The sequence below is a fragment of the Salmo salar genome, chromosome ssa14 (assembly GCF_905237065.1).
Source record: "Salmo salar chromosome ssa14, Ssal_v3.1, whole genome shotgun sequence".
NCBI lineage: Eukaryota > Metazoa > Chordata > Actinopteri > Salmoniformes > Salmonidae > Salmo > Salmo salar.
The window spans coordinates 7,499,622-7,510,547 of NC_059455.1; positions in this window are offsets into that span (position 1 = coordinate 7,499,622).

A 10,926-nucleotide genomic window follows, 5' to 3' on the forward strand; every position below is an offset into this window, starting at 1 on the left:
AGACTAATATAGATGGCTTGTGCAACGTATAGTGGCAGAGTTTTAGACACATAGCAACAGTATCTATTGTAAGGCCTGCAGCAAAACATATGAATCTTAAAGTCCCCTTAATCAATAATGGGGAGAGTCTTTGGGACCCTAACCCTTACAGTTGCTGTGAAGAGAGCCTTTCAAACAAGATCTTGCTGATGAATATGTTGAGGTCCCAAATGGGAGCTATACTGGATAATCCATTGTGCTTTTTGGTGAGGACGCTTGAAAGCTCCCTCCAGGTTGGTTGCAACCTAGGTGCCCAGCCTAGGTGGAAGCAGTATCTAGGCACACAGGCACAGCTTTCGCTATAACTCAGTCGAGACTTTAAGTAGAACTCCTGCTGTCTTTCTTTTATGTGGCCCATCTCTCATTCTCTCTCTGTTTCTCAATCCATCTCTCTATCCATAAAGGTGTTTCAAGAGAGACTTTTTTCTATCAATCTCTCCCTCTCCTAATGAAACATTCGTCAGAGTCCGCAGCTGAGGTGTCCTAGTGTGATATCTGTACGACCGTCCAAAGAATAGACAAGGCCATCTGCTGTCTTAACCAGAAGAAACAAACAAACAACATCAATGTTTCAGGTCATGCTACAATGCCAACCAAATGGGCATCTATCTGGGGGTTTCAGAACACAATGAACAACTGACACAAAGACTTCCATTAACTTAACATACAATATACTACAATATCCTCGACCTTGATGAGGTATCATGGGCAGGGGATTGCCTCCACTAGGTGTTCACTTCACACAACTTCCAACCCAAACAAGTTCATCAATAAACGTTAAGTCAACAATAAATAACGGCTGGCCAACATTGGAGAACACCATTTTTAATTGGGTCCAAGGATTTTATCTCTTTGACTTTGGTTAGGGGATATTTTCTCTGTTCTGTGGTTCTGAGAGAACAATTATCTTTTTCTGGTGTATATCAGGGTGGTCCTGGAGGATGTCCAACCTAATCAATATGCTCTTGGCATCCTGTTATCTCCCTTCTACCTGATCTTGGGGGAAAAAACAACCAAGGCCAACCTCTGAACATTCTAAATATTTAAAAGTTTACCTTCTTGTTTAAACTTGTATTAGTTCCTAAACCTGTCTTTTTCTTTTCAGGGCCAAAGTATAAGAAAGGAGAAAGCTTACATCCATCAAGCCCCCCCAAAAAATTGAAAGGGTCAGAGGCAAGGTGGGGGAAAAAGTCCAACATTAATATGAAACCGGAGCTCTAATGTTTGTAGACAGCCCGATGCTTTACTAGTAACAATGTATGTCCTTGGAGAGGAGAGTGAGTATGTATTTTGGACCTGGGTGGCACCTGGCCACATAGACCTCATCACGCACTCCCCCTGACGAAGTTGATTGATGAGCTGTGTGGTTAATGGTGTCTTTATTCTCTAAAAGAAAGTCACAGGGCCAGAAGCAACTGTCAGAGAAAAAAAGGTTGTAAAAGTCTAGGGGACTAGGGAATCAAAGGTGAAGCTGAGCATAGATGTCAAGTGTCAATGTGCAGCAGGTGGGATGGAGTCAGGCGCAGGACACGGAGAATGAGTAATAAAGGTCTTTACTCAACAAAACAACTAAATATTCCACGTAGGGAAACAAACTCAGCTCACAAACATACACGACAGCTTAACACGGAACAAACATGCACAAAACCAATGGGGAAACCAGAGGGTTAAATAGGGAACAATAATTAAGAAATGGAAATCAGGTGTGAACAATGAAGACAAAACAAATGGAAAAAGAAAATGTGGATCGGTGGCAACTAGAAAACCGGTGACGATGACCGCCGAAAGCCGATCGAACAAGGAGAGGGACCAACTTCGGCGGAAGTCGTGACAATGGAACTGTGTAGCCCCAAGTTTCATTAGACAGCTACTCAACTTCTCTGGAGGAGAAAAACGTGTTGTTGCTTCTAAGAAGTGACATAGAACTATATGAACAATGGTGTGATAGGTGTACTTTGTCATAACCTGCAATTAGCAGCACCACCACATATAACCACGGAGAAGATTGTGGATTACAGGAAATGGAGGACCGAGCACACCCCCATTCTCATTGAAGGGGCTGTAGTGGAGCAGGTTGAGAGCTTCAAGTTCCTTGGCGCTCTGGTACTGCTTGCAGTGCGGTAGCAGAGAAAACAGTCTATGACTTGGGTGACAGGAGTCTGACAATTTTTTGGGCTTTCCTCTGACACCGCCTAGTATATAGGTCATGGATGGCAGAAAGCTTGGCCCCAGTGATGTACTGGGCTGTACGCACTACCCTCTGTAGCGCCTTATGGTCAGATGCCGAGCAGTTGCCATACCAGGCAGTGATGCAACCGGTCAGGACGCTCTTGATGGTGCAGCTATAGAACTTTTTGAGGATTAGGAGGAACTTTTGACCCGCTCCACTACAGCCTGTCGATGTTAGCCCCATTAACATTCAATCTTAATCCTGTATTGAGGCTTTGCTTGTTTGATGGTTCGTCTGAGGGCATAGCGTTTTTTTTATAAGTGTCATGACATTGGCCTGTTCGTGAGGTTTATGACCCCCATAAATACCTTTCCCCCTTTCCTCTCTCTCTACTCTACAGAGTGACTCTTGGAAAGCCCTTTGTTAACATAGAGAGAGTCTGAAAACATCAAAAGGGTGGGGACCAGAACCATATTTCGGTAAATCAACCAGTTGAAAATATGCGTTGGTACTTAAAGAATATGATGTCAGATCAGTTGTCATCTGAGACATTATTACTGATGATAGGATGACATAAACTGTATCTTGGAAAGTCTACACATTCACAAAGTCTACACATCAGATTCACATGGAATTGTTGTGCAATTTAAATGTTTAAATGTGAAACTATTTGTGAAAAGATTAAATGTAATTTTAGCTTCTAAATGAGAGAATGGTTTTCATAGAGTAAAAACTCTGCTCACTCAGTGGCCCCCACCAAGTGAACAGACATTGGTTGTAAACTATGAAACATGCCCTTCTCTCCACCACTATATAAGCCCTTTACAAAAATGTAACATTTGTGTTCCCGAGGATGTGAGGACTGCTGTCCTGACTTTAAAAGGGCTAATATCAACTATAGAACTAAGCCAACCTCAGCGTGAGCTGAAAGTATGGCAACTTGGTATGAACTTTGAACTCTTATTCACTAAAGAAGTGATACCTCCTAGCCGTTGAGTTAGCAGCAGCAGCTGTAAACGTGGGTTGGGAAAGGATGGACAAAGTATCTGTCTACCACACGAGGACGGTACTACAATGTATCCACTCTACCACCAGACATTCTTCAGAGGACAAGAGATACCTGCTGGGCAACCTGGCCTTCCATCTACGACCAACCTATTGAATAGCAGCTCAGAGTAAATATTTCTTGCATTTTCCTTTTCCAAATGGGCGGTTTTTTAGAATGCATAAGATTCTGTATTTACGATAGCATAGCTTCACAAGGTCCGATCAGAGACCCTCATCCTTTTGTTCCTCAGTCTTCCCACGCTTTCATTCAAACCCAACCCCTTTCTTTGTGTAACCAGCCGTCATATCGGTTCCGTCCGCTAGGGACGTTTTCTTCTATGACATAATTAGTAATCAGTGTATGATCCATCCTGTGTATATGTAATTCTGTGTGATTATTTAGTAAATAAATAATTAAACCAAATGTTGTATTGCTGATTCAACTTGTTAGCCAGGGTTCGTGAAGATAACCAACCAAGAATTCTACGATGTTCAGATGAGACTGAATAAGCTGACGATTAAGAATTGACTGCTATTGATGTAAAAGATTACCAGGTCTTTAAGAGTTTATTTGGAAGATAACAGCTCTATAAACATTATTTCGTCATACCCAGACTTTCTAGTTAATTACATTTACATGATTAGTTCAATCAGGTAATATTAATTACAGAGAAATTATTTTATAGAATAGCATGTCATATCTCTTAATCCGGCATAGCAAAGACACAACATAGTGTCCCGCTCCTTGAAAGCCGCAGCTCTAACATTTAGCTCGATGCAGATGTTGGCTGTAATCCATGGCTTCTGGTTGGGATATGTACGTACAGTCACTGTGGGGACAACGTCGTCGATGCACTTATTGATGAAGCCGATGACTGAGGTGGTATATTCCTCAATGCCATTGGATGAATCCCAGAACATATTCCAGTCTGTGCTTGCAAAACAGTCCTATAGCGTAGCATCCGCGTCATCTGACTACTTCCGTATTGAGCGAGTCACTGGTACTTCCTGCTTTATTTTTTGCCTGTAAGCAGGAATCAGGAGGATAGAATTATGGTCAGATTTGCCAAATGGAGGGCGGGGGAGAGCTTTGTATGCATCTCTGTGTGTAGAGTAAAGGTGGTCTAGAGTTTTTTTCCCTCTGGTTGCACATGTGACATGCTGGTAGAAATGAGGTAAAACAGATTTAAGTTTGCCTTTGCCGCTTCTGGATGAGCATTTTCTTCTTTGCTTATGCTTTTAGAGTGCGGTCTTAGTGCCAGCATCAGTTTGTGGTGGTAAATAGACGGCTATGAATAATATAGATGAGAATACTCTTGGTAGATAGTGTGGTCTACTTACATCTAGACGTTCCGCTAGCGGAACACCTGCTCCAATATCCAATGATAGGCGTGGCGCGAATTACAAATTCCTCAAAAATACAAAAAATACAATTTTTCAAACATATGACTATTTCACAGCATTTTAAAGATAAGACTCTCCTTTATCTAACCGCACTGTCCGATTTCAAAAAGGCTTTACAACGAAAGCAAAACATTAGATTATGTCAGCAGAGTACCAAGCCAGAAATAATCAGACACCCATTTTTCAAGCTAGCATGTAATGTCACAAAAACCCAGAAGACAGCTAAATGCAGCACTAACCTTTGATGATCTTCATCAGATGACAACCCTAGGACATTATGTTATACAATACATGCATGTTTTGTTCAATCAAGTTCATATTTATATCAAAAACCAGCTTTTTACATTAGCATGTGACGTTCAGAACTAGCATACCCCCCGCAAACTTCCGGCGAATTCACTAAGAATTTACTAAATTACTCACGATAAACGTTCACAAAAAGCATAACAATTATTTTAAGAATTATAGATACAGAACTCCTCTATGCACTCGATATGTCCGATTTTAAAATAGCTTTTTGGTGAAAGCACATTTTGCAATATTCTAAGTACATAGCCCAGGCATCACGGGCTAGCTATTTAGACACCCGGCAAGTTTAGCACTCACCAATATCAGGTTTACTATTATAAAAGTTTGAATACCTTTTGTTGTCTTCGTCAGAATGCACTCCCAGGACTGCTACTTCAATAAGAAATGTTGGTTTGGTCCAAAATAATCCATCGTTATATCCGAATAGCGGCGTTTTACCATCTGAAATGGTAAATCAGGGTCGCGCGCATGGCGCAATTCGTGACAAAAAAAATCTAAATATTCCATTACCGTACTTCGAAGCATGTCAACCGCTGTTTAAAATCCATTTTTATGCCATTTTTCTCGTAAAAAAAGCGATAATATTCCGACCGGGAATCTCCTTTTAGCTAAACAGAGGAAAGTAAACAAAGCTTTCGGTCGACGCGGGCACGAGCCTGAGTCTCACAGTACTGTAACCAGCCACTACCCAAACGCGCTACTTTTTTTCAGCCAGAGCCTGCAAAGCCACGATTCAGCTTTTTACCGCCTTCTGAGACCCTATGGCAGCCGTAGGAAGTGTCACGGGACAGCTAAGATCCTCACTCTTCAATAAACAGAGACAAGAAGAACGACACCTTGTCAGACAGGCCACTTCCTGCCTGAAACCTTGTCAGGTTTTTGCCTGCCAAATGAGTTCTGTTATACTCACAGACACCATTCAAACAGTTGTAGAAACTTTATGGTGTTTTCTATCCATATGTAATACGTATATGCATATTCTAGTTACTGGGTAGGAGTGGTAACCAGATTAAATCGGGTACGTTTTTTATCCAGCCGTGAAAATACTGCCCCCTAGCCATAACAGGTTAACATAAAGGTACTCTCAGGCGAGCAATACCTCGAGACTTCGTTAATATTAGACATCGTGCACCAGCTGTTATTGACAAATAGACACATACCCCCACCCCTCATCTTACCAGACGTAGCTTCTCTGTTCTGCCGGTGCATGGAAAATCCTGCCAGCTCTATATTATCTGTGTCGTTGCTCAGCCACAACTTGGTGAAACATAAGATATTATGGTATATTACATGTACAGCTGGTAGGATAATCTTGATCGTAGGTCATCGATTTTATTGTCACATGATTGCACGTTGGCCAATAGAACGGATGGCAGTGGGAGTTTACTCGCTCGCCACGAATTCTCAGTAGGCAACCCGACCTCTGCCCCCTTTTTCTCCGTCTTTTCTTCATGCAATTGACAGGGATTTGGGCCCGTTCCCAGGAAAGCAGTATATCCTTCGCGTCGGACTCGTTAGACTCGTTAAAGGAAAAAGCTTCTTCCAGTTTGAGGTGAGTAATCACTGTTCTGATGACAAGTTTTTTTTCGGTCATAAGAGACATTAGCAGCAGCATTAGGTAAAAAATTATTTAAGAAATAAGTTAGCATCCTCTCTGGCGTCATTTTTCTTGATAAAGTTTGCAGACGACACAACAGTGGTGGGCCTGATTACCAACAATGACGAGACAGCCTACAGGAAGGAGGAGTGGGCCCTGGCGGAGTGGTGCCAGGAAAATAACCTCTCCCTCAATGTCAGCAAAATGAAGGAGATGATCGTGGACTTCAGGAAACAGCAGAGGGAGCACGACTCCATCCACATCGATGGGGCCGCAGTGGAGAAGGTGAAAAGCTTAAAGTTCCTCGGCGTACACATCACTGACAATCAGAAATAGTCTACCCACACAAACAGTGTTGGGAAGAAGGCACAACAGCACCTCTTCAACCTCAGGAGACTGAAGAAATTTGTCTTGGCCCCTAAGATTCTCACAATCTTTCACAGATGCACAATTTAGAGCTTCTGATCAACGCATCACCGGGAGCACACTGCCTGCCCTTCGGGACATCTACAGCACCCGGTGTCACAGGAAGGCCAAGAAGATCATCAAGGACCTCAGCCACCAGAGCCACGGCCTGTTCACCTCGTTATCATCCAGAAGGCGAGGTCAGTACAGGTGCATCAAAGCTGGGACTGAGAGATTGAAAAACAGCTTCTATCTCAAGGCCATCAGACTGTTAAATAGCCATCACTAGCCGGCCTACACCCAGTACCCTGCCCTGAACTGTCACTAGCCGGCTACCACTCGGTTAGTTACTTAGCCCTGCACCTTTAGAGGCTGCTGGCCTATGTACATAAACATGGAACACTGGTCACTTAAATAATGGAAAACTGGTCACTTTAATAATGTTTACATACTGTTTTATCCATTTCATATGTATATACTGTATTCTAGTCAAGTCCATCCTATTCAACTATTGCTGTACATATACTATTATATCCACCTATTCTTCAGATATACTATATATTCTATCCACATACTATCCATAATGTCTATACATCACATCATATATATAATTATACTGTGGACTCCGACATCCGTCAACCTAATATTTCTATATTTCTTAATATATTTGTGTGTGTTGTTAGATATTACCGCACAGTTGGCGATAGGAACATAAGCATTTCGCTACACCCGCAATAACATCTGCTAAACATGTTTATGCGACCAATAAAATTTGATTTGACATATACACTGATTGTAGAAAACATTATGAACACTGCTCTTTTCATGACATAGACTGACCAGGTGAAAGCTATGATCCCTTATTGATGTCAGTTGTTATATCCACTTCAATCAGTGTAGATAAAAGGGAGGACACAAGTTAAATAAGGATTTTTAAGTCTTGAGACAATTAAGATATGGATTGTGTGCATGCCATTCAGAGGGTGAATGGGCAAGACAAAAGATTGAAGTGCCTTTGGCGGGGTATGGTACTAGGTGCCAGGCGCAACGGTTTGGGTCAAGAACTGCAACGCTGCTGGGTTTTATACACTCAACAGTTTCCAGTGTGTATCAAAGGACTTCCAGCCAACTTGACACAACTGTGGGAAGCATTGGAGTCCCTGTGGAATGTTTTCGACACCTTGTAGAGTCCATGCCCTGACCAATTGAGGCTATTCTGAGGGCAAAATGGGGAGGGTACAACTCAATGTTTTCTACACTCAGTGTATGTACTGTATGGCAGACCTGGGTTCAAATAGTTTGGGCCAGTAACCAGTTAGGCCTACACCTCTTTCATCATCTATTTATGGGACAGCCTTTCCACATTAGTGGAACATTGCTAGGGACAGTATTTCCAAAATTGTACATTAGCAGACGATATCGAACAACCTACTGTATATAAATACCCCATCTGTGTGTACACTTGGCACTATCACAGAGCAGCTGAACCGGACTGACCCTGCAATCAAACTTGGAGACAATGGACACCTGTGTCTGGTACCCCCGTGTCTGTGTGTGTCATTCGTTCGAAGTGGAGCCGCTGCACTCGGTTTGACGGGTGGCCAAGAGCCATTAGATTTGTGAAGATCGTAGAGCGTGTGGCTGACAAGCACAAGTGTCAGGAGGAGGCCGTTTTCTGAGATTGATGTGTTTGTTGCCTTGGAAGCAACGGTTTGCCGAAACCCCGGAAGATGTCAGTGTTGTTGCAGAAGACACAGCTGTTTGTTTAGAGCAGTAGCGAGACCATTGAATCACACACCTTTCTACTTAGATAGACCTGGCTGTCTGAGAAGAGACACCAGCACATAGGGCCCTGGGCTATCGCAATGACAGGTCTACTGATGTCAACTGTCTAAAGAGGTCAATTAATAACATTTCAATGGCTAAATCAAGCATGAAGCCTATACAACAGGCACACAAACTTAATGTCCTCTTATGTTGTGATATTTACAAGTCTTTCATATTAATTTGTTCTTGGCAGGAACTGCTTTCATAAAGTTTTACACGGACTTTTGTTGTTCGTCTTATTTTGCTCTGCTAATAATGGTATGAGTATTGAATGAAACATGACTGAAACATATCAGTTTTTTACAATCGCTTACACACTAAAAGTGGTACTTGAGGCACACTCAGTGAAACCATTAACCTGTCTGGGCTAGGGGGCAGTATTTTCACGGCCGGATGAAAAACGTACCCAATTTAAACAGGTTACTACTCTGGCCAAGAAACTAGAATATGCATATTATTAGTAGATTTGGATAGAAAACACTCTGAAGTTTCTAAAATGGTGTCTGTGAGTATAACAGAACTCATATATGGCAGGCAAAAACCTGAGAAAAAGTCAACCAGGAAGTGGAGGATGTGAGAATTGTAGTTCTTCTTTCTAGTCCCTTTCGAAACTACAGTATCTGTGGGGTTATGTTGCACTTCCTAAGGCTTCCATTGGCTGTCAAAAGGCTTCAGAAAGTGGTTTGAGCATTCTCCTGTTTCTGAGTGGACTGCCTGGCAACAAAGGGATTGGATATGCTTGATCCCGCGGGCGCACCCCTCCTTCTTTTTCTCCTTGAATGAATACGCTATTGTCCGGTTAGAATATTATCGCAATTTTACGTTAAAAATACCATAAAGATTGATTTTAAACAGCGTTTGACATACTTCTAAGTACGGTAATGGAACATTTTCACTTTTCGTCTCTGGTACCGCGCTCGCGCGTTATGCCTTTGGATAGTGCTCTGAACGCACAAACAAAACAGAGGTATTTGGACATAAATATGGAGTATTTTGCACAAAAACAAAATTTCTTGTGGAAGTAGCAGTCCTGTGAGTGCATTCTGACGAAGATCAGCAAAGCTAAGAGAATATTTCTAATACTAATTCTGAGTTTAGGTTGCCCCGAACTTGGCGGGTGTCTGTATAGCTCTCTGTGATGGCTGAGCTATGTACTCAGAATATTGAAAAATGTGCTTTCTCCGAAAAGCTATTTTCAAATCTGACAAAGCTATTTTCAAATCTGACAAAGCGGTTGCATCCAGGAGTAGTCTATCTATAATTCTCTAAATAATTGTTATATATTTTGTCAACATTTATGATGAGTATTTTTGTAAATTGATGTGCACATTCACCGAACGTTTTGGTGGGAATACATTTTCTGAACATCACGCGCCAATGTAAAATGCTGTTTTTGGATATAAATATGAACGTTATCGAACAAAACATACATGTATTGTGTAACATAATGTCCTAGGAGTATCATCTGATGAAGATTGTCAAAGGTTAGTGCTTCATTTAGCTGTGTTTTGGGTTTTATTGACACATGTCCTTGATTGGAAAATGGCTGTGTGATTATTTTTGTCTATGTACTCTCCTAACATAATCTAATGTTTTGCTTTCGCTGTAAAGCCTTTTTGAAATCGGACAATTTGGTTACATCAAGAAGTGTATCTTTAAAATGGTGTAAAATAGTTGTATGTTTGAGGAAGTTGAATTAAGACATTTTGTTGTTTTTGAATTTGCCGCCCTGATATTTCACTGTCTGTGTCCCGCAGGCCCACGTAGCCGATAGAAGTTAACTCATGTACTTAAATTCAGAACAAGTCTGCAAAACTGCAAGCACATTATCTGCTTTACACTCAGTTTGCAATTGCAAAACACACTTTTTGCAAAACACTAAACACAGTTCTCTACATTAGACACATCATTCAAAACTAACAGGTCTTGTGTTTCATTTGGAAAACACTGCCATTCCAAATGACACACTCATTTACCGATTACCTACACCCACTGCTCACGTGTGAAAATACTTATAGCTAATTTCTTCACTTAGAAATCAGAGCTTGAGCACTATAAATAGGCTTCAGGTTGTCTTTCTTGGTTTGGACAACAAAGGAGGCCAATTTTGGAGAGAGAGAGGAAGAGG